This window comes from Stenella coeruleoalba (genome assembly GCF_951394435.1).
Source record: "Stenella coeruleoalba genome assembly, chromosome: 14".
NCBI lineage: Eukaryota > Metazoa > Chordata > Mammalia > Artiodactyla > Delphinidae > Stenella > Stenella coeruleoalba.
The window spans coordinates 53,790,071-53,812,598 of record NC_137160.1 but is presented as its reverse complement, the minus strand read 5'-3'; positions in this window follow the sequence as shown (position 1 = coordinate 53,812,598).

The following is a 22,528-nucleotide window of genomic DNA, read 5'->3' as shown; positions in this document are numbered from 1 at the left end:
TACATACTATTTATACTTTAAATGTTAATGGCTTTGGATAATAATTACAAGTCATTTAAACTCATAAGGCATCATTATCTCATATGGAAAATGGATTTGGTATAGCAATGCACATCCCTTGTCTGTCTTATGCAATATTAAGACCAATAAAAATAGACTTAAAAATACCAAAAGATATTACTAAAGGTCTACTTGTTAAAATAATGTTATCATCATCTGAACACTGTCACCAACCTATAGAATCTAGAAGCCAAATCAACAACACTTTCTGTACTTTACTTCCAAATGTCAGGCATCACAGTATACTTCATAAATAACATAAGTTGAGAAGCAATTGCAAAGGAAAGGTAATATTATATTAGATAACCATATTGAAAAGTTTTAATACGAAATAAAGGTAAGTATTTAGATATTCAAGTTACCTGAATAGTAGCATAGGAAGCACAAAAATTGACTGACCAAGTAAGTTTTAGAAAAAGATCAACATAAACAGTATCCTGAGAAATGAGCACCAATATGAGCACCAACCTAACATTGATCAAGATTTGCTTTTAAATTTTAAAGGGAAATGAATATGTACTCAACTGCATCAAAAAATACTGTCTCCAGAATGCTTCACCTCTTTTGGCAAAAACACCCTCATCTCTAAAAGTATACCTGCAGCTGGGTAAGGGCATTAGGCTGCGAGCTCCTTGGAGGTAGGCTTAGCATCTAGGCTGTCACTCAGATGCAATGCATAGCAGACAGCTGCAGAGTAAACACACCTGTGCCGAATGTGCCGACCACATATCATTATTTGAAATATGCTGTCCCATTGTTTGTCATAAACCATTAAAATATCCCAGTAATTGCTTGTGCAGCCAAAGCCTATCTTGAGGCTGCCTAGGAGAGGCAGAAAACCCAGTGTCAGCTCATATATTAGGATCACTGCTAGGAATGTTCAATTCACTAAAGATTTGTTAGGTTCCCGCTATGTCTTTCCAGTATACTAGACGCTATCAGAAAATAAAGGAATTAAATATCATGATTCTTGCCCTTAAGAGGAACTTGTCCATTTCTATCCCCACATTTATGTTCCATTAAAATTATTTTCCAAGGAAACATATCCCTCAATCTTCCACAGTAAGTCACTGCAGCATTTTTATTAGGTAACTCAACTCATAAAACGGGCAATTCTCATAAATGTTAGGTCTGAACAAACAAGGGACAATAAAGGAGCAAGCAGACTCATAACATTCAGTAAGCAAGGAAGAAAGCAAGAAGTAGCACTGTAACTAAAATAACAGCTAAGAATGAAGGCACCTTACAGGAGAAGGCAATGGAAAGAAAAACACTGCCTGAGGAAAAAAGTCATCTCTATCTTATGAGTAGTGGACAATTTGTTTCTTTCCTTCTAATCTTCTAATGTCAATTTAGAAGATACCAGATGAAAAAGAGAACTAGATAGGAACTGTGAAGAAATGAGGTGCTGCCTGATTAGCTAGAAACTTACAAAATAAACAAGAATAAAAGGAAATATCTTGCTGAAACCAAGACATCTGCTCTCAATTCTAATTTTGCTCAACAGTTTGACTAAAGGGAGAGGGGTTTTCATCTAAACTAATGGCTAGTATTTACATTTTAATGGAACTTTTTGGAAGGTATAGTAACCAAAATATTTCAGCTATTTCCTTAAGGAAGGAAATAGGAGCTCAATTCATTTCAAAATTCAAAAGCAGGTGAAAATAAGAACCCATTCTCATAAGACGGAACAAAGCAAGCCTATTGAAAAAATCAGTTCAATAGCAAATCAATAACTATTTTTAGATTAGAGATTCTTGACATCCTAAATTATTTCACCCTAATTAAGAGAAAGGAATTAGACATTTTGCCAGAAAAAAACACTTCCAAAAATAAAATGCAGTTTAAATGTCTTCAGCTGAAACTCAACTACAGCCCAAGGCGTGACTGATTGGCATGCTTTTGTCTCCATCCCCACAATTGTATTCTAAAAGCCAGGACAGCTGGACCTGCTGAAGGATTTGTCTGCCTTGTACTAAGCTACCGGGGATCTATAGTTGCCAATTTGCCACTTTATCTTTAGGAATGACCTTGACAAGGAGCATTTTTTTCCTGTTGATACAGCTTCAGGTTTACCTAATTGAAGAAATACAAAAGATTTCAAGTATGTTAATCTGAGAGTTAAGCTATTTCTCTTGCACATTGATAAATGGCTATTTAACAGTAATTGTCCTATTAACTAGTAATTTTCATAGGATGAGACAATAACATAGTAAAAATTATGTTTCTATAGGAAGCCAAGTATTTTGAAAACTGGTTGTTATAAATCTTCTTTGTGTTTTTCACACAGAAGCTAAGAAGCAAAAGGAAGGAATATTAGTTACCCCTTTCCCACTAATTGTGCAAACAATTCATGCAGAAGTCAAATAATCCTCCCAGTCTTCTCAGTGAGTCAGATGCAGACTCACGGAGGCTGAGGTAAATAAACAGAAAGGAGACCTACATATGATAGCTTGTTTAGATCAAAGTGAATATGTTTTCAATATTGATAAATAAAAATCTGAATTTCTATTGATAGCTTCCACCTGGCCAATATCGTCCTCTTCTTGAAATTTTAATGCCAATTCAAATATATACCAGAGAGAAAGAGAAAAATGAAATCTACTTGGATTGATATGGAACCCTGAGGCCATAGGTTTGTTATTTATGAAGGCATAACTCCTGGAAAGCAAGTTAATATTTTTGTCTTTTTTTTGCAGGTGAGAGAACTGAAAGGCAGATGATTCTTTAGCTCTAGGAACCCTGGAGGGAAGCAGAGTGAAACCCTTAGGCTGGACAGTTCGTTAGGTACCACACAGGTGCTCTTAGTCACCCATGGCCCCTTGAAGTTCCTTATTTTCATCATTTCCTGCAAGTCTGAAACCAATAGAGCACAGCCTCAAATAATTCTCAATTTTCTGGCCTGAAATGAAACCTGGAAGAGAATTCGGAGATGGAATCTTCTAATGAGCGTGAAGGCAAGTGAGTCACAAATGGACACAAAGTAGAATGAGCAAAAAATTTCCGTTTTTCTTGTGACTCTTCTTTTTCTTTCTTTCTGAAGACAGTGGTGGTTTACTGCTTAATAGGTTGTAGAATTCAGTACACATCAGAGGAGAGTATTATACTCGCATTTCTAAGCTGAGCACCTGTCTCTCCAGATGAGGTCAACAATCATCACTAGAAAATTCACAGAGTGGGAGGTGACAAATACGAGACTCTAAGACTAATGTAGAGCATAAAGCTTTGTCACTGAGTATTCTGCAAAGTTCCCCTGGAAAGACAGTGAACACAGTGTTCTGGGACCAGGACTTGAGGAAACAGTGCACGTAACAGGAAAAGACTAAAAGGACTACCTTCTGCTTACAAACTCAGAATCAAGTTATTGTTAAGCTATCACAGACATTTCTTTTTGAAATACTGATGCAATTTAAGTGAAATCTCTAACTTCTAGGAGTCCCAAACTGGGAGAATTAATTTGATTAGTCAAGCTAATCTGATGAGGTGACAGAGTATCTGTCACTAACCCAGTGATTGTGTTTATGCTCACTTTCCTGCCGTGTGCTTGCAAAGGAAGCACCGTTGGCTCTGTAATAACTCAGAAAGAACAAATTGTGCCTACCCTTAAGTTGAGGCCGTTAATGTCTTGGCTACAAACGTAACAAGGTGGGTGATACTCCGTCAATTATTTTCATAGCACTCAACACCGTAGCACATATGCTCGTTAGCCTAATGGCCACACAAATGCTTGGAGGATATATGGGTTTTTTACAATATATCAGGGCTGTGTACACCCTGCCATGAAGCCACAGAAAAAATGGAGGCAGAGAAAGGAGAAAGGTAACATGCAAAGTAAATCTGGCAAAGTAGAGAAAACAGGAAGTTTCTAGCATGGTCTGAAGTGGAAGGGGTTAAAAAGGACAGGCGCACACTGGAAACCGATTATTACTTGTCACTGGGAAACCAAAGACATCTTTTGAAAGTTTATACTTCATATTCAGACAGGAATAAGTCTTTTAAAGTAACACTATGAAATGGCTGCCATTTTTACCTGATTTCCTCATGCTGGCTTCAGAATGTTTACACGATCATTATGGAGATTCCACCCATCCCAGACACCAGCATTCAGAAGGGAAGGTAGCTTCCAGATTCCATGAAGACAACCAAAGGACAAGGCGAAAATTCCTGAATTCAAACTGTGGAATGAGAGAGAGAGATTCAGCTTTCTATATAATTACTTTAAGTTCTACTAACAAACTTCAGAAATTGTAGATTTCAGTCTCTTAGATTAATTTTAATTTCCAATTCCCTTCTCACCACGAAACTCATAAAAAAGTTGTAAACTTCAAACTATTCTAGGACCCAAAGTATCCCATGCTCATTTATTACTCAATAATATTGTTTCCCAAAGCATTTTCCGTGGAACTCTGTCCCCCTTCAGTACACAAAATAAAAAATTTCATCTTAAAATAAGAAGTGCTTGAACCCACATAAAGATAAACAATGACCACGAGAATATTAAAAGTTCTGAGAAGATGGCGGAAGAGTAAGACGCGGAGATCACCTTCCTCCCCACAGATACACCAGAAATACATCTACACGTGGAACAACTCCTACAAAACACCTACTGAACGCTGGCAGAAGACCTCAGACCTCCCCAAAGGCAAGAAACTCCCCCACGTACCTGAGTAGGGCAAAAGAAAAAAGAATAAACAGAGACAAAAGGATAGGGACGGGACCTGCACCAGTGGGAGGAAGCTGTGAAGGAGGAAATGTTTCCACACACTAGAAAGCCCCTTCGCGGGCGGAGACTGCGGGTGGCAGAGTGGGAAAGCTTCGGAGCCGCGGAGGAGAGCACAGCAACAGGGATGCGGAGGGCAAAGCGGGGAGATTCCCGCACAGACGGTCGGTGCCGACCAGCACTCACCAGCCCGAGAGGCTTGTCTGCTCACCTGCCGGGGTGGGCAGCGCTGGGAGCTGAGGCTCGGGCTTCAGTCGGAGCGCCGGGAGAGGACTGGGGTTGGAGGCGTGAACACAGCCTGAAGGGGCTAGTGCGCCACGACTAGCCGGGAGGGAGTCCGGGAAACGGTCTGGAGCTGCCGAAGAGACAAGAGACTTTTTCTTCCCTCTTTGTTTCCTGGTGCGCGAGGAGAAGGGATTAAGAGCGCTGCTTAAAGGAGCTCCAGAAACGGGCGCGAGCCGCGGCTAAAAGCGCGCACCCCAGAGACGGGCATGAGACGCTAAGGCTGCTGCTGCCGCCACCAAGAAGCCTGTGTGCGAGCACAGGTCACTCTCCACACCCCCCTTCCGGGGAGCCTGCGCAGCCCGCCACTGCCAGGGTCCCGTGATCCACGGACAACTTCCCCGGGAGAACGCACGCACGGCGCGCCTCACGCTGGTGCAACGTCATGCCGGCCTCTGCCGCCACAGGCCCGCCCCGCACGCCGTGCCCCTCCCTCCCCCACGGCCTAAGTGAGCCAGAGGCCCCGAAGCAGCTGCTCCTTTAACCCGGTCCTGCTTGAGCAAAGAACAGACGCCCGCCCTACACGCAGAGGCGGGGCCAAATCCAAAGCTGAGCACCTGGGAGCTGTGAGAACAAAGAAGAGAAAGGGAAATCTCTCCCAGCAGCCTCAGAAGCAGCGGATTAAAGCTCCACAATCAACTTGATGTACCCTGCAGCTGTGGAATACATGAATAGTCAACGAATCATCCCAAATTGAGGAGATGGGGTTTGAGAGCAAGATTTATGATTTTTTCCCCTTTTCCTCTTTTTGTGAGTGTGTATGTGTATGCTTCTGTGTGAGATTTTGTCTGTATAGCTTTGCTTCCACCATTTGTTCTAGGGTTCTATCCGTCCGTTTTTGTTTTTGTTTTTTTAATTTTTTTCTTAATAATTATTTTTTATTTTAATAACTTTTTTATACTTTAGCTTATTTTATTTTATCTTCTTTCTTTTTTCCTTCCTTCCCTCCTTCCTTCCTTCCTCCCTCCCTTCTTTCTTTCCTTCTTTCTTTCTTTCTTCCTTTCTTTCTTCCTACTTCTACTAATTCTTTCTTTCTACTTTTTCTCCCTCTTATTCTGAGCCATGTGGATGAAAGGCTCTTGGTGCTGCAGCCAGGAGTCAGTGCTGTGCCTCTGAGGTGGGAGAGCCAACTTCAGGACACTGGTCCACAAGAGACATCCCAGCTCCACATAATATCAAACGGCGAAAATCTCCCAGAGATCTCCATCTCAACACCAGCACCCAACTTCACTCAACGACCAGAAAGCTACAGTGCTGGACACCCTATGACAAACAACTAGCAAGACAGGAACACAACCCCACACATTAGCAGAGAGGCTGCCTCAAATCATAATAAATCCACAGACACCCCAAAACACACCACCAGACGTGGGCCTGCCCACCAGAGAGACAAGATCCAGCCTCATCCACCAGAACACAGGCACTAGTCCCCTCCACCAGGAAACCTACACAACCCACTGAACCAACCTTAGCCACTGGGGACAGACACCAAAAAAAAACGGGAACTACGAACCTGCAGCCTGCAAAAAGGAGACCCTAAACACAGTAAGATAAGCAAAATGAGAAGACAGAAAAACACACAGCAGATGAAAGAGCAAGATAAAAACCCACCAGACCTAACAAATGAAGATGAAATAGGCAGTCTACCTGAAAAAGAATTCAGAATAATGATAGTAAAGATGATCCAGGGGGCGGAGGGGAAGATGGCAGAAGAGTAAGACACGGAGATCACCTTCCTCCCCACAGATACACCAGAAATACATCTACACATGGAACAACTCCTACAGAACACCTACTGAACGCTGGCAGAAGACCTCAGACCTCCCAAAAGTCAAGAAACTCCCCCACATACCTGGGTAGGTCAGAAGAAAAAAAGAAAAAACAGAGACAAAAGAATAAGGACGGGACCTGCACCAGTGGGAGGGAGCTGTGAAGGAAGAAAGGTTTCAACACACTAGGAAGCCCCTTCGCGGGCGGAGACTGCGGGAGGCGGAAGGGGGAGCTTCGAAGCCGCAGAGGGGGGAAGCTTCAGAGCCGCGGAGGAGAGCACAGCAACAGGGGTGCGGAGGGCAAAGCGGGGAGATCCCGCACCGAGGATCGGTGCCAACCGGCACTCACCAGCCCGAGAGGCTTGTCTGCTCACCCACCGGGGCGGGCGGGGCTGCGAGCTGAGGCTCGGGCTTTAGTCGGAGCGCCGGGAGAGGACTGGGGTTGGCTGCGTGAACACAGCCTGAAGGGGTTAGTGCACCACGACTAGCCGGAAGGGAGTCCGGGAAAAGGTCTGGAGCTGCAGAAGAGGCAAGAGACTTTTTCTTCCCTCTCTGTTTCCTGGTGCGCGAGGAGAGGGGTTTAAGAGCGCTGCTTAAAGGAACTCCAGAGACACGTGCGAGCCGCGGCTAAAAACGCGGACCCCAGAGACGGGAGCGAGCCGTGGCTAAAAGCGCAAACCCCAGAGACGGGCGGGAGACGCTAAGGCTGCTGCTGCTGCCGCCACCAAGGGGCCTGTGTGCGAGCACAGGTCACAATCCACACCCCTCTTCCAAGGAGCCTGTGCAGCCCGCCACTGCCAGGGTCCCGGGATCCAGGGACAACTTCCCCGGGAGAACGCACGGTGGGCCTCAGGCTGGTGCAACTTCACGCCGGCCTCTGCCGCCGCAGGCCTGCCCGCACTACGTGCCCCTCCCTCCACCCCCCCCCCCCCCGCCTGGGTGAGGCAGAGCCCCCGAATCAGCGGCTCCTTTAACCCCGTCCTGTCTGAGCAAAAAACAGACGCCCTACAGCGACCTACATGCAGAGGCGGGGCCAAATCCAAAGCTGAGCCCCTGTGAGCTGTGAGAACAAAGAAGAGAAAGGGAAATCTCTCCCAGCAGCCTCAGAAACAGCGGATTAAAGCTCCACAATCAACTTGATGTACCCTGCATCTGTGGAATACATGAATAGACAATGAATCATCCCAAATTGAGGAGGTGGACTTTGAGAGCAAGATTTATGATTTTTACCCCTTTTCCTCTTTTTGTGAGTGTGTATGCTTCTGTGTGAGATTTTGTCTGTATAGCTTTGCTTCCACCATTTGTCCTAGGGTTCTGTCTGGTTTTTTTTTAATTTTTTTCTTAATAATTAATTTTAATAACTTTATTATACTTTACCTCCTTTCTTTCTTTCTTTCTTTCTTTCTTTCTTTCTTTCTTTCTTTCTTTCTTTCTTTCTTTCTTTCTTCCTTCCTTCCTTCCTTCCTTCCTTCCCTCCTTTAGACAACGAATCATCCCAAATTGAGGAGGTGGACTTTGAGAGCAAGATTTATGATTTTTTTCCCCTTTACTTCTCTCTGTGAGGGTGTATGTGTATGCTTCTGTGTAAGATTTTGTCTGTATAGCTTTGCTTCCATCATTTGTCCTAAGGTTCTATCCGTCCCTTTTTTCTTTCTAAATAATTATTTTTTAATTTAATAACTTTATTATACTTTATTTTATTTTACTGTATCTTCTTTCTTTCTTTCTTTTTTCCTTCCTTCCCTCATTCCTTCCTTCCTTCCTCCCTCCCTCCCTCCTTTCTTTCTTTCCTTCATTCTTTCTTTCTTTCTTCCTTCCTTCCTTCCCTCCTTTCTCTCTCTCATTCTTTCTTTCTTTCTTTCTTCCTACTTCTACTAATTCGTTCTCTCTACTTTTTCTCCCTTTTATTCTGAGCAGTGTGGATGAAAGGCTCTTGGTGCTGCAGCCAGGAGTCAGTGCTGTGCCTCTGAGGTGGGAGAGCTAACTTCAGGACACTGGTCCACAAGGACTTCCCAGCTCCACATAATATCAAATGGTGAAAATCTCCCAGAGATCTCCATCTCAACACCAGCACCCAACTTCACTCAACGACCAGCAAGCTACAGTGCTGGACACCCTATGCCAAACAACTAGCAAGACAGGAACACAACCCCACACATTAGCAGAGAGGCTGCCTCAAATCATAAGTCCACAGACACCACAAAACACACCACCAGACGTGGACCTGCCCACTAGAGAGACAAGATGCATTCTCATCCACAAGAACACAGGCACTAGTCCCCTTCACCAGGAAGCCTACGCAACCCACTGAACCAACCTTAGCCACTGGGGACAGATATCAAAAACAACGGGAACTTCGAACATGCAGCCTGCAAAAAGGAGACCCCAAACACAGTAAGATAAGCAAAATGAGAAGACAGAAAAACACACAGCAGGTGAAGGAGCAAGATAAAAACCCACCAGACCTAACAAATGAAGAGGAAACAGGCAGTCTACCTGAAAAAGAATTCAGAATAATGATAGTAACGATGATCCAAAATCTTGGAAATAGAATGGACAAAATGCAAGAAACATTTAACAAGGACCTAGAAGAACTAAAGATGAAACAAACAACGATGAACAACACAATAAATGAAATGAAAAAGACTCTAGATGGGATCAATAGCAGAATAATTGAGGCAGAAGAACGGATAAGTGACCTGGAAGATAAAATAGTGGAAATAACTACTGCAGAGCAGAATAAAGAAAAAAGAATGAAAAGAACTGAGGACAGTCTCAGAGACCTCTGGGACAACATTAAATGCAACAACATTCGAATTATAGGGGTTCCAGAAGAAGAAGAGAAAAAGAAAGGGACTGAGAAAATATTTGAAGAGATTATAGTTGAAAACTTCCCTAATATGGGAAAGGAAATAGTTAATCAAGTCCAGGAAGCACAGAGAGTCCCATAGAGCATAAATCCAAGGAGAAATATACCAAGACACATATTAATCAAATTATCAACAATTAAATACAAAGAAAACATATTAAAAGCAGCAAGGGAAAAACAACAAATAACACACAAGGGAATCCCCATAAGGTTAACAGCTGATCTTTCAGCAGAAACTCTGCAAGCCAGAAGGGACTGACAGGACATATTTAAAGTGATGAAGGAGAAAAACCTGCAACCAAGATTACTCTACTCAACAAGGATCTCATTCAGATTTGATGGAGAAATTAAAACCTTTACAGACAAGCAAAAGATGAGAGAGTTCAGCACCACCAAACCAGCTTTACAACAAATGCTAAAGGAACTTCTCTAGGCAAGAAACACAAGAGAAGGAAAAGACCTACAATAACAAACTCAAAACAATCAAGAAAATGGGAATAGGAACATACATATTGATAATTACCTTAAATGTAAATGGACTAAATGCTCCCACCAAAAGACACAGATTGGCTGAATGGATACAAAAATAAGACCCATAAAAGGCTGTCTACAGGAGACCCACTTCAGACCTAGAGACACATACAGACTGAAAGTAAGGGGATTGAAAAAGATATTCCATGCAAATGGAAACCAAAAGAAAGCTGGAGTAGCAATTCTCATATCAGACAAAATAGACTTCAAAATAAAGACTATTAGAAGAGACAAAGAAGGACACTACATAATGATCAAAGGATAGATCCAAGAAGAAGATATAACAATTGTAAATATTTATGCACCCAACATAGGAGCACCTCAATACATAAGGGAAATACTAACAGCCATAAAAGGGGAAATCGACAGTAACACATTCATAGTAGGGGACTTGAACACCCCACTTTCACCCATGGACAGATCATCCAAAATGAAAATAAATAAGGAAACCCAAGCTTTAAATGATACATTAAACAAGATAGACTTAATTGATATTTATAGGACATTCCATCCAAAACCAACACAATACACATTTTCCTCTAGTGCTCATGGAACATTCACCAGGATAGATCATATCTTAGGTCACAAATCAAGCCTTGGTAAATTTAAGAAAATTGAAATTGTATCAAGTATCTTTTCCAACCACAATGCTATGAGACTAGATATCAATTACAGGAAAAGATCTGTAAAACACACAAACACATGGAGGCTAAACAATACACTACTTAATAACGAAGTGACCAATGAAGAAATCAAAGAGGAAATAAAAAAATACCTAGAAACAAATGACAATGGAGACACAACGACCCCAAACCCATGGGATGCAGCAAAAGCAGTTCTAAGAGAGACGTTTATAGCAATACAATCCTACCTTAAGAAACAGGAAACATCTCGAATAAACAACCTAACCTTGCCCCTAAAGCTATTAGAGAAAGAAGAACAAAAAATCCCCAAAGTTAGCAAAAGGAAAGAAATCATAAAAATCAGATCAGAAATAAATGAAAAAGAAATGAAGGAAATGAGAGCTAAGATCAATAACACTAAAAGCTGGTTCTTTGCGAAAATAAACAAAATAGATAAACCATTAGCCAGACTCATCAAGGAAAACAGGGAGAAGACTCAAGTCAATAGAATTAGAAATGAAAAAGGAGAAGTAAAAATTGACACGCAGAAATACAAAAGATCATGAGAGATTACTACAAGCAACTCTATGCCAATAAAATGGACAACCTGGAAGAAATGGACAAATTCTTAGAAGTGCACAACCTGCCAAGACTGAATCAGGAAGAAATAGAAAATATGAACAGACCAATCACAAGCACTGAAATTGAAACTGTGAATAAAAATCTTCCAACAAAAAAATGTCCAGGACCACCAGGTGAGTTCTATCAAACATTTAGAGAAGAGCTAACACCTATCCTTCTCAAACTCTTCCAAAATATAGCAGAGGGATGAACACTCCCAAACTCATTCTAAGAGGCCACCATCACCCTGATACCAAAACCAGACAAGGATGTCACAAAGAAAGAAAATACAGGCCAATATCACTGATGAACATAGATGCAAAAATCCTCAACAAACTACTAGCAAACAGAATCCAACAGCACATTAAAAGGATCATACACCATGATCAAGTGGGGTTTATTCCAGGAATGCAAGGATTCTTCAATATACGCAAATCAATCAACGTGATACACCATATTAACAAATTGTAGGAGAAAAACCATATGATCATCTCAATAGATGCAGAGAAAGCTTTTGACAAAATTCAACACCCATTTATGATAAAATCCCTGCAGAAAGTAGGCATAGAGGGAACTTTCCTCAACATAATAAAGGCCATATATGACAAACGCACGGCCAGCATCGTCCTCAATGGTGAAAACCTGAAAGGATTTCCACTAAGATCAGGAACAAGACAAGGTTCCCCACTCTCACCACTCTTATTCAACATAGATTTGGAAGTTTTAGCCACAGCAATCAGAGAAGAAAAGGAAATAAAAGGAATCCAAATCAGAAAAGAAGAAGTAAAGCTGTCGCTGTTTGCAGATGGCATGATAGTATACATAGAGAATCCTAAAGATGCTACCAGAAAACTACTAGAGCTAATCAATGAAATTGGTAAAGTTGCAGGATACAAAATTAATGCACAGAAATCTCTGGCATTCCTATACACTAATGATGAAAAATCTGAAAGTGAAAACACTCCCATTTACCATTGCAACAAAAAGAATAAAATATCTATGAAAGAAATTAAAGATGATACAAATAGATGGAGAAATATACCATGTTCTTGGATTGGAAGAATCAACATTGTGAAAAATGACTCTACTACCCAAAGCAATCTACAGATTCAATGCAATCCCTATCAAACTATAAATGGCATTCTTCACAGAATTAGATCAAAACTTTTTACAATTTATATGGAAACATAAAAGACCCCGAATAGCCAAAGCAATCTTGAGAACGAAAAACGGAGCTGGAGGAATCAGGCTCCCTGACTTCAGACTATACTCCAAAGCTACAGTAATCAAGACAGTATGGTACTGGTACAAAAACAGAAATATAGATCAATGGAACAGGATAGAAAGTCCAGAGATAAACCCACACACATATGGTCACCTTATCTTTGATAAATGAGGCAAGAATATACAATGGAGAAAAGACAGCCTCTTCAGTAAGTGCTGCTGGGAAAACTGGACAGCTACATGTGAAAGAATGAAATTAGAACACTCCCTACCACCATATAAAAAACAAACTCAAAATGGATTAAAGACCTAAATGTAGGTCCAGACACTATCAAACTCTTAGAGGAAAAAATAGACAGAACACTCTATGACATAAATCACAGCAAGATCCTTTCTGACCCACCTCCTAGAGAAATGGAAATAAAAACAAAAATAAACAAATGGGACCTAATGAAACTTCAAAGCTTTTGCACAGCAAAGGAAACCATAAACAAGTTGAAAGGACAACCCTCAGAATGGGATAAAATATTTGCAAATGAAGCAACTGACAAAGGATTAATCTCCAGAATTTACAAGCAGCTCATGCAGTTCAGTATCAAAAAAACACACAACCCAATCCAAAAATGCACAGAAGACCTAAATAGACATTTCTCCAAAGAAGATATACAGATTGTCAACAAACACATGAAAGAATGCTCAACATCACTAATCATAAGAGAAATGGAAATCAAAACTACAATGAGGTATCACCTCACTCCAGTTAGAATGGCCATCAAAAAATCTAGGAACAATAAATGCTGGAGAGGGTGTGGAGAGAAGGGAACCCTCTTGCCCTGTTGGTGGGAATGTAAATTGATACAGCCACTATGCAGAACAGTATGGAGGTTCTTTAAAAAACTAAAAACAGAATTATCATACAACCCAGCAATCCCACTACTGGGCATATACCCTGAGAAAACTATAATTCAAAAAGAGTCACGTACCACAATGTTCATTGCAGCTCTGTTTACAATAGCCGGGACATGGAAGCAACCTAAGTGTCCATCAACAGATGAATGGATAAGAAGATGTGACACATATATACAATGGAATATTACTCAGCCATAAAAAGAAATGAAATTGAGTTATTTTTAGTGAGGTGGATGGACATACAGTCTGTCATACAGAGTGAAGTAAGTCAGAAAGAGAAAAACAAATACCGTACACTAACACATTTATACGGAATCTTAAAAATAAAAAGGTTCTGAAGAATCTAGGGGCAGGACGGGAATAAAGATACAGATGTAGGGAATGGACTTGAGGATACGGGGAGGGGGAAGGGTAAGCTGGGACGAAGTGAGAGAGTCACATGGACATATATACACTACCAAATGTAAAATAGATAGCTAGTGGGAAGCAGCTGCATCGCACGGGGAGATCAGTTCTGTGCTTTGTGACCACCTAGAGGACTGGCATAGGGAGGATGGGAGGGAGACGCAAGAGGGAGTAGATATGGGAATATATGTATATGTATAGCTGATTCACTTTGTTATAAAGCAGAAACTAACACACCATTGTAAAGCAATTATACTCCAATAAAGATGTTTAAAAAAAAGTGAATGTAAATGTACCTTATATATTATGATATTGCTTATATAAGTTAAATTTTCCAAAATACAGTGAGGAAAACTTTTTTACTCAACAAGCAACAAAGGAAAACAGAAAAATTCCTAAACTATTTTGCACTTATTTACTTGTATGAATTCCTAAATATCTCACAACTTGGTCCAGAGAACAATGAAAGAAAAACATGATCAGGAAAAAGAAAAAAATCTTATTCCTGGAGGTGCTCTCATATCCCAGCTTGGTGTCCTAAATGCCCCTGGCAAATGGCTTCCTATATAATTCCCATTTAAATGCGATCCTGATTTTTCAACCAAGTAAACTACTCAACAAGAAACCCTCCTTTTAACTCCACAAGAGAGAACAATAAAATCCTTGGCTATCACTATAAAACATATAATTAACTATCTACTGTGTCTTATCAAGTTCCTGTGCTGAACTAACTGCAATGACTTTATTGGTTCCTAAATTGCCTGTTTCTCCCTCTTTTTGCCATTCATCATTACCCTTTGTCACCTTATTTGTTGTAGCCAATTTAACTCATTGATTTTCATTGTAAAGGCTACAATACTGCCAGCAATTTGGGACTTTCACAGGTTAGGCTAATACATGTTAACTGCCATCACTGTCAGCTTTATAGTTGAGAATACAAGTTACAACCTTTTTATTCTGGATATGTCTGTTAAGGAAGGGACTAGACCAGTAAACAAAAAACGTTTGAGGCCCATACTTTCTAAGTAAGTTGGCACTCTGAACATGTGCTATTTTGTTTAAAGGACCTGGAAACATGGATTTAATTTTAATACTAATCCAGCATTCAACCAACAATCTTTGAGCACCTGTCAAGAACCAGGTCTCTTGCCCAGAAGTAGTTTACAATTCATTGGTTCTGATTACTAAATAAGATTTAAAAAAATAAGTGCTCAAGTGTAGGTTTATATACAACCCATACTACCAGTTAAATCAGAAACTACACTGGGATTGAGATCCTTACACTATATTCTTAAAAGCTTATCATTCACAGAGTCTGAAAAATCAAGACCAAGATGCTATAACATCTAAGGGTTCTCTGAAATCCAAAACTCACCACTGTTATAATGGAGTCCAGATATCTACTCCATGTACTAGAACTCACAATGAATAAAGTTGATAGGGAGGAGGGAAGGAAGGGAGAAAGTGAGGAAGGGAGGGAGGGGAAGGAAAGAATAAAAAAAGAAAGAAAGAGAGAGAGAGAGAAAGAAAGGAAGGAAGAAAGAAAAGAAAGAAAGGAAAAGAAAGAAAAGAAAAGAAAGAAAGAAAGGGAGAAGGAGGGAGGGAAGGGGAGGGAGGAATGTAGGAAGGACTATTCTTTTTTTCTTAAAGCTAGTCCTTTTCTGAAAAATTACTGGTTTTCTTAAAAATTATTTAAAATATCTTGCTAATTGTAGCTTACATTTAACACAAAACATTTCATTGTTTTCCTAACTTATGGAAATAATGTTTAAGATAAAATGCCTTGAAGCTAAAAATGGCACCTTGTCTATACTCTTTGGAAGTTATAGCAGAGGACTGGTACATACAGAGATCAAAGAAAAATATTGATTTTTAATGAATTATTTATTTAAACAATTTTTAAAGATATATTAACAGGGCACTATGATAGTGGTTGTTATCTTCCAGGAAACAGAAATGCAAATATTTCATATTTAACAGAAAAATCCCTTGAAGATTTTTTTCAAGACATCAGGTTTTCAGAAATTGCTGTGAATCCAAAAATGACAGAGGTTGTAGGTCATATATTGTCACACTGTAATTGCCCCTTCCTCCTTTGTGCTGGCTAATTATTGCTCCACCATATTAATAACCCCTGAGGAGAAACACAGTTTAATCAAGAAAGTTTGGAAGGAATTTGGTGAACCTAAATATGATACCAGAAAACAATTTATTTCAGCCATCAGTGTATCTCAAAAAAATAACTGTCTTGACACTGTCAGTAATCACTTATTAAAATGTAAGTTCCTTAAAGATTATTGATCTTTTTACATCTAGGATTTAGCATGGTGCTGGGCACATATTTGATGCTGAAAAATTTTAGTGAAGGAAGTGACTTGAAGGGATAACATAGACTTTGGAGAAAATACCCTCCTTTTAGATGAGCTGGGAATTAGAGATATGGTGAACTTAATTTATTCAATACCCAATTATTGAATGACTTATATGAATCTGGCACAGTTGCAGGTGCAAAGGACACAGCAGTGAGCAAAATCTATAAAAATCCTTGTCATTCTGAAGCTTACATCCAAGTGGGAGGGAGACAAAATATAAATATTTGTTCATGTTAACATTCAGCAGAATTGGTATACTCTCGTGCATAACTGTGATTGCTTTTCTTTACTCAGCATTTATTCATCCAGTTATGTACTGGTCCAGCCACGTGTTTACCGTGCCAGCTTTGTGTCAGACACTGTGCAATGTTGTAGGTGTTCTCAGCTAAGAAACAGACCCTATGCTTAGGAAGGTCACGGGCTATTGGGAAAGCAGTTACTGCACATGAAACACAGAAATGATTACAGTAAAGTATTCTATCTGCCATAATGAAAGAATGCACAAGGTTCTGTAGAAATCTGGGGAAGTCAAGGAAAATTTAAAGAGGATGTTTGTTTTAAAGTAAGGTTTGCAGATCAAGTAGAAAGAAAATGGAGCTGAGGAATGAGTGGGGGATCCTGAAAACAAAGGGAATGGCAGATACAAAAAGCCAGTATCATAAGAGAACATGTGAACACAAATGTAGAGTATCAGAGGAGAAAACAGTCAACCAAACTTAGGCTCAAATCTTTGCACTTCCACTTACAAGTTAGGCAAGTTACTTTAATTCTCTAAAACTCAGTTTCCTCGCCTGCAAAACTGGGATTATTATGCCCATTCACATGACTGTTGTGACAATTAAATAAAACACTATTTCCAATTTCAAGCATAGTATCTAAAATATGGTAAGTGCTCAATAGTGTTAATTCACCTCTCTTTCCCTCATAACACTAAGAAAATCATTGAATAATTTCTATCATAAAGACATGACATCCTACAATCAGGTAGCATTTTTGAGGATGGTTTTGAAGAAAGCAGTATTTAGGAGAGGATAGCATTCATGAAAGAAAATGAATGTTTGAACATAAAGAGAGGAAGGGGCGGAGATTGAAGATATGTGAGAGGTGGAATGAGAGAACATAGTAATCAAATAAATTGGGAAAATGAGAGAGACGTGGGGTCTCAAAAGACCACAAAGTTGGCTGCTTAGAAAACTGGATTGATGGTAGAAAATATACATAGTTAATTTAGGAGATTGACATCATGAGATCAATTCTGGAAAAGCTGATTTTGAGGCACCTGTGGGATACTTTTATGGATTCAATACAAACACAACCAATAGATATTTGAGAGTAAAAAATGATATTTAGACTTTGTAATTATTAATAAAATTAAATTCTAAGGTATAAAAGATAAAAATAAAATTCTAAGGTATAGATAGTGTCATCTAGGGCAATGGATTCTGAATGTTTTAATTATTTCCAGCTGCCACAGGTAAGAAGGTATTTTCCTTATTCCAATTACGTTGAACTTATTCTATGATCCTAGTTGGGTGCATTGTAAGTCAGAAGCACTCATTTAATAAGATGGGTTAAATTTGTTGGCTAAAGGGAAGCTCACAGCTTCTTTCAGCCCCTTCCTTCCCACATTCATGTCACCTCCAGTCTATCTTTAAGGACTTCCGAGTTAAGAATGTTTTATTAGCCTTGTTTTGAAGGTGGAGGTCAAGAAGCATGTTGTTGGCTGGCCCTCCTACCCTTCAGAGCACTGACGGTGCTGGACACCAGAGCAACTCTTGTTCTACATGGTCCTTTCTCTTAGGGTGATGCTCTCTTCTCCAATCCAGCTGATTAAGCTGAAGGTAGCACCTCGAGAAAGGTATACCAAGTAAGAAAAATCTGGGCTGGTGACCCAATCACTACTCCCTCACTCAGTTCTGAGCTCCCTTCCACTTTCCACTGATGAGTGTACTCTGGATTGGGAGTCCCTTGCATAAATTGTGTAAGAACAAGTCTTTCAGTTTGAGCTCAGACTGAAATTATAGGTATTTTGACTGACTTACATTCTATTACTGAGGCTAACATAGCCTAAGGAAAGGAATGTTCCATAGGTGCCGCCAAAATCCCTCTGGGTTGAGCAAAGCCCAGTAAATCATAACAGGTACTTGAACTTGCTTTTTCCTCTATGGGAACTATGTGAAGGAAGAATTCAGATAGTCCCAGAGCTATGGCCCAATTCCATCCTAATACAACCCCAATATCCCCTTTTCCCCAGTTGGTTATGGATTATCTGAACATGAAACCCATCCAAATTATCCATTGAGATTTTTACATGTAAAATTTCAGTGGATTCTGCTTTTAATTCATGTACATGGAAGATGTACATAGTGAGACACCATGACATCATTCCTCAAGTTCAAGAAAGAATTAGTTTAAAAGAATGCTGCAATTGAGAGTACTGTAATCAGATTGCTACTTTGGACTATGTCAATTATAGCAGCTTCTTCAGGTTCATGTCACAAAGCATTATCCTCAGCAAACTGGAGCTGACTTAAAAACAGAAAGTCACTTATCTGCACTAACCCTAGGACTTTAAATTGGAGTAAAAGTGAATGTTCAGAATTTAGAAACAAATTTTAGCCTTAAAAACAACCCCAAGTTATTGAACATGGTCTATGGTAAGCATTTCGGTCTCTACTCCTTTTTCTAGAGTTAGAATAAACAGTGCAACCAGTGAGTAACCTAAAGTTATAGTACAGATTCTTATGTTTATATTCTAATAAGACTGTCAAACCTTTATGGTTGCTACTCCTTCTCACTTGAATACTGTTCCCACTCTATGTTCTGCCATCTCCAACATATGCAACCAACAAACTGAAGAACAATGATAAGGCCCAAGGTTCAGCCTAACTACCTAATGAATAAAAGATATTTCCCAAATTGGTGTATAAGGAAAAAATACAAAAATTAAATTAAATTTCTTCTTGGGCTTTCATTGTTGTCTCTAAAATAATTAACCTCAGAAGAAATGCTGACCTCAATTCTAAATTTAAGCTCTCCTTCAATATTAGTCAAATGGATAGAAACAATGGTCATGGCTAATTGTTAATATTAGTTGAGTTCTACCATATGCTAAGCATGCTCCAAGCGCCTTAGTTATGCTATCATCATGGTGACTATAGTTAACAATAGTGTATTGTATATTTGAAAGTTCCTAAGAGAGAGTAGATCTTAAAAGTTCTCATCATAAGAAAAAAAATTGTAACTGTGTGTGGTGATAGATGTTAACTAAAATCATTGTGGCAATCATTTTGCAAAATATACATATATCAAATCATTATGCTGCAATCCTAAGACTAATGCAATATCAAGTGTACCTCAATTAAAAAATTAAAAAATTTTTAAAGGTACTATCTCACTTATCTTTAACAGTCCTTTGACATAGTTGGAGTTATCATCTGCATTTACACAGTGAGGTGCCTGGTGGTTTACAAATCTGGTTATTATTAAGCAATCTGACATTTAAAGCTACACTCTAATTATTTTACATTATATATGTGTTTAAAAAAATACCATACATTTCATCTAATTTCACCTCATTGAGAATTTCTATTGTCTCCTTGAAGGACAAATTTCCAAACAACAAGGCAATATTTCATTGTTGTAAATAATGATTAAAACGTTGAGAGAGGAGACATTAGGAAATAATTCATCGGGCTTCCATGGTGGCACAGTGGTTGAGAGTCCGCCTGCCGATGCAGGGGACATGGGTTTGTGCCCCGGTCCGGGAAGATCCCACATGCCGCGGAGCAGCTAGGCCTGTGAGCCATGGCCGCTGAGCCTGCGTGTCCGGAGCCTGTGCTCCGCAACGGGACAGGCCACAACAGTGAGAGGCCCGCGTACTGCAAAAAAACAAAAAATAAACAAACAAACAAAAAAACAAAGAAATAATTCATCTTTTAGATTCTAACAATGAAAGTAGCAAGGCCTGCAATTTAATAACCCTCATCAGAAATTCTCAAATTTGACAGAGACCTTCAAGATGGCGGAAGAGTAAGACGTGGAGATCACCTTCCTCCCCACAAATACATCAGAAATACATCTACATGTGGAACAACCCCTACAGAACACCTACAGAACGCTGGCAGAAGACCTCAGACCTCCCAAAAGGCAGGAAAATCCCCATGTACCTGGGTAGGGCAAAAGAAAAAAGAAAAAACAGAAACAAAAGAATAGGGAGGGACCTGCACCAGTGGGAGGGAGCTGTGAAGGGGGAAAAGTTTTCACACAGTAGGAAGCCCCTTCACTGGCGGATGGCAGGTGGCTGGGGGGAAAGCTTCAGAACCACGGAGGAGAGCGCAGCCACAGGGGTGCAGAGGGCAAAGCGGAGAGATTCCCGCACAGAGGATCGGTGCCGACCAGCACTCACCAGCCCGAGAGGCTTGTCTGCTCACCTGCCAGGGCGGGCGGGGGCTGGGAGCTGAGGCTTGGGCTTCGGAGGTCGGATCCCAGGGAGAGGACTAGGGTTGGCTGCGTGAACACAGCCTGAAGGGGCTAGTGTGCCACAGCTAGCCAGGAGGGAGTCCAGGAGAAAGTCTGGAGCTCCTGAAAGGCAAGAGACTTTTTCTTCCCTCTTTGTTTCCTGGTGTGCAAGGAGAGGGGATTAAGAGCGCTGCTTAAAGGAGCTCCAGAGACGGGAGCGAGCCGCGGCTAAAAGCGCGGACCCCAGAGACATGCGTGAGACCCTAAGGCTGCTGCTGCAGCCACCAAGAAGCCTGTGTGCAAGCACAGGTCACTCTCCACACCTCCCTTCCCGGGAGCCTGTGCAGCCCACCACTGCCAGGGTCCCGTGATCCAGGGACAACTTCCCTGGGAAAACGCACGGCGCGCCTCAGGCTGTTGCAATGTCATGCTGGCCTCTGCTGCCGCAGGCTCGCCCCAAATTCTGTACCCCTCCCTGCCCCTGGCCTGAGTGAGCCAGAGCCCCCTAATCAGCTGCTCCTTTAACTCCATTGTGTCTGGGCGGGAACAGATGCCCTCAGGCAACTTACACTCAGAGACAGTGTGAAATCCAAAGCTGAACCCCTGTAGCTGTGCGAACAAAGAAGAGAAGGGGAAATCTCTACCAGCAGCCTCAGGAGCAGCGGATTAAATCTCCACAATCAACTTGATGTACCCTGCATCTGTGGAATATCTGAATAGACAACAAATCATCCCAAATTGAGATGGTGTAGTTTGGGAGCAACGATATATATATATATTCCTTTTTCTCTTTTTCGGAGTGTGTATGTGTATGCTTCTGTGGGTAATTTTGTCTGTATAGCTTTGCTTTTACCATTTCTCCTAGCATTCTGTCTGCCCGTTTTTTTTTTTTTTTTTTCTTTTTAGTATAGTTTTTAGAGCTTCTTATCATTGGTGGATTTGTTTTTTGGTTTGGTTGCTCTCTTCTTTCTTTCTTTCTTTTTATTACTTTTCAATTTCTTTATTTTTAATAATTATTTTTTATTTTAATAACTTTTTATTTTATATTATTTTATTTTTCTTTCTTTCTTTCTTTATTCTCCCTTTTATTCTGAGCCATGTGGATGACAGGTTCTTGGTGCTCCAGCTGGGTGTCAGGCCAGGGCCTCTCAGGTGGGAGAGCTGAGTTCAGGACACTGATCCACCAGAGAACTCCCAGCTCCACATATATCAAATGGCAAAAATCTCTCAGAGATCTCCATCTCAACACCAAGACCCAGCTCCACTCAACGACCAGCAAGCTACAGTGCAGGACACCCTGGCCAAAAAACTAGCAACACAGGAACACAACACCACCCACTAGCAGAAAGGCTGCCTAAAATCATAATAAGGTCACAGACATCCCAAAACACACCACTGGATGTGGACCTGCACACCAGAGAGACAAGATCCAGCCTCATCAACCAGAACACAGGCACTAGTCCCCTCCACCAGGAAGCCTACACAACCCACTAAACAAACCTTACCCACTGGGGGAAAAACGAAAAACAACAGGAACTATGAACCTGCAGCCTGCAAAAAGGAGACATCAAACACAGTAAGTTAAGCAAAATGAGAGGACAAAAAAACCCACAGCAGATGAAGGAGCAAGGTAAACACCCACCAGACCAAACAAATGAAGAGGAAATAGGCAGTCTACCTGA